Source organism: Cebus imitator, unplaced genomic scaffold (genome assembly GCF_001604975.1).
Source record: "Cebus imitator isolate Cc_AM_T3 unplaced genomic scaffold, Cebus_imitator-1.0 Scaffold889, whole genome shotgun sequence".
NCBI classification, from domain to species: domain Eukaryota; kingdom Metazoa; phylum Chordata; class Mammalia; order Primates; family Cebidae; genus Cebus; species Cebus imitator.
The window spans coordinates 64,066-66,049 of record NW_016108204.1 but is presented as its reverse complement, the minus strand read 5'-3'; the positions used below and the strand labels follow the sequence as shown (position 1 = coordinate 66,049).

At 42.4% G+C, this 1,984-nt stretch overlaps 1 non-coding gene across 1 annotated transcript; it reads left to right on the top strand.

The window, feature by feature from the left end:
* The first annotated feature begins 217 nt into the window (after window positions 1–217).
* Window positions 218–355, top strand: LOC119469845. Its single transcript, XR_005198694.1, has one exon. It is a non-coding gene; the product is annotated as a small nucleolar RNA SNORA64/SNORA10 family (small nucleolar RNA).
* Window positions 356–1,984: the final 1,629 nt, after the last annotated feature.

The following is a 1,984-nucleotide window of genomic DNA, read 5'->3' as shown; positions in this document are numbered from 1 at the left end:
TTAGTGGATCATACGCTTTGTGTCTAATAACACTTCTACACAGTTGTCGATTATACCTATCCAATGAAGCCTCCATAAAAGGCATAAGAGGACGGGGTTCAGAGAGCTCCTGGATAGCTGAACGCATTGAGGCTCTGAACCTCCTCCCCCATACTATTCCCTGTGCATTTCTTCACCTGCATCCTTTGTGATATCCTTTATAATAGACCAGTAAATGACTCTCTTGGCTCTGTATAGTTACACCTGGCTTCACTTGAGTGAAAGCGCAAGTGGGAAGTGGGAAGAGAGAGAAAAGATCTCCTTGGTACCTCAACTTGGCCTTTTGGTGGCCTCTTTCCTTGAAGGAACAACAGGATCAGGAGAGAAAAAAAAAGCAAGGAAATAAATAAACTGATAAACATATATTGAGTTTCCCTGAATTCTGCAAGCCACTCTAGCAAATTAATCAACCCAAAGATGGGGTATGGAAACTCCACATTGAAGCTGGTAGGTCAGAAGTTCCATAGGCCCGGACTTGTGATTGATGGAGGTCAGAGGTGGTCTTGGGTACTAAGCCCGAAACCTGTTTTTTTTTTTTTTTCTTTTTGAGACAGTTTCACTCTTGTCACCCAGGCTGGAGTGCAATGGTGCAATCTCGGCTCATTGCAACCTTTGCCTCCAGTGTTCAAGCAATTCTCCTGCCTCAGCTTCATAAGTAGCTGGGATAACAGGTGCCTGCCACTATGCCTGGGTAATTTTTGTATTTTTAGTAGAGACGGGGTTTCACCATGTTGCCCATGCTGGTCTTGAACTCCTGACCTCAAGTGATCCACCTGTCTCAGCCTCCCAAAGTGCTGGGATTACAGGTGTCAGCCACCGTGCATGGCTTCAACCTGTGGTTTTATATGCAGGAAAATAGTATCAGAATTGACTTGAATTGGAGGACACCTAGCTGGTTTCTGCTACAAAATTGATTGCTTGCTTGCTGGTGGTGAGAAATTCTTGGTCACAGAAATCTTGTCTGTGATTATTATTGTTGAGTGAAAGGATAGCTCACTTTCTCAAAAATACTTTGAACTTTTTTTCCCACGCTTCTGACATACTTTAAGGTACATTTGACCATAGAAAAACACAGATTTGAAATGCCTGGGTCCATTTACATGCCGATTTTTTTAAATAAATATATCAAAAGTTTTTTTTTGAGATTTGGAGCAATTTGAAAAACTCACAGAAGAAATTTTAACTTTGGTAAGTTGAAATTTACCAAAACTTTCTCTCACACATTTACAGACCATACATGACACCACTTGCTGTTGACAGAAATGTAAACAAAAAAAAGATGCAATATTCAATCATAACTGCATAAAATTCACTACAGCACATATCTTACTACTGTAACAATTTCATAGCCACCTCCTGTGGCTATTGCAGTAAGCTCAAGCATTGCGAGTAAGCTCAAGTGTTGCGAGTAAGCTCAAGCTTAAAATGCTGTGTCATGCTCACATCTGTAATCTCAGCACTCTGGGAGGCTGAGGTGGGTGGAGGCCAACATGGCGAAACCCCATCTCTACCAAAACATGCAAAAATTAGCTGGGGTGTGATGGCGCACTCCTCTAATTCCAGCTACTTGGAAGGCTAAGGCATGAGAATCACTTGAAATCAGGTAGCAAAGGCTGCAGTGAGCTGAGATTATGCCACTGCACTCTAGCCTGGGTGACAGTAAGACTCTGTCTCAAAAAAAAAAAAAAAGTCATGTTACACTAATCATTACCATTTGAGCAGTTGTCTCTCCAGTAAATTGCGTATTGTAATAAAAAGTGATCCCTTGGGCTGGGTTCAGTGGCTCACACCTGTAATCCTAACACTTTGGGAGGCTGAGGTGGGCAGATCCTGAGGTCAGGAGTTCAAGACCAGCCTGGCCAATATGGTGAAACTCCATCTCTACTAAAAATACAAAAATTAGCTGGGTGTGGTGGCCTGTGTCTGTAGTCCCAGCTACTCTGGA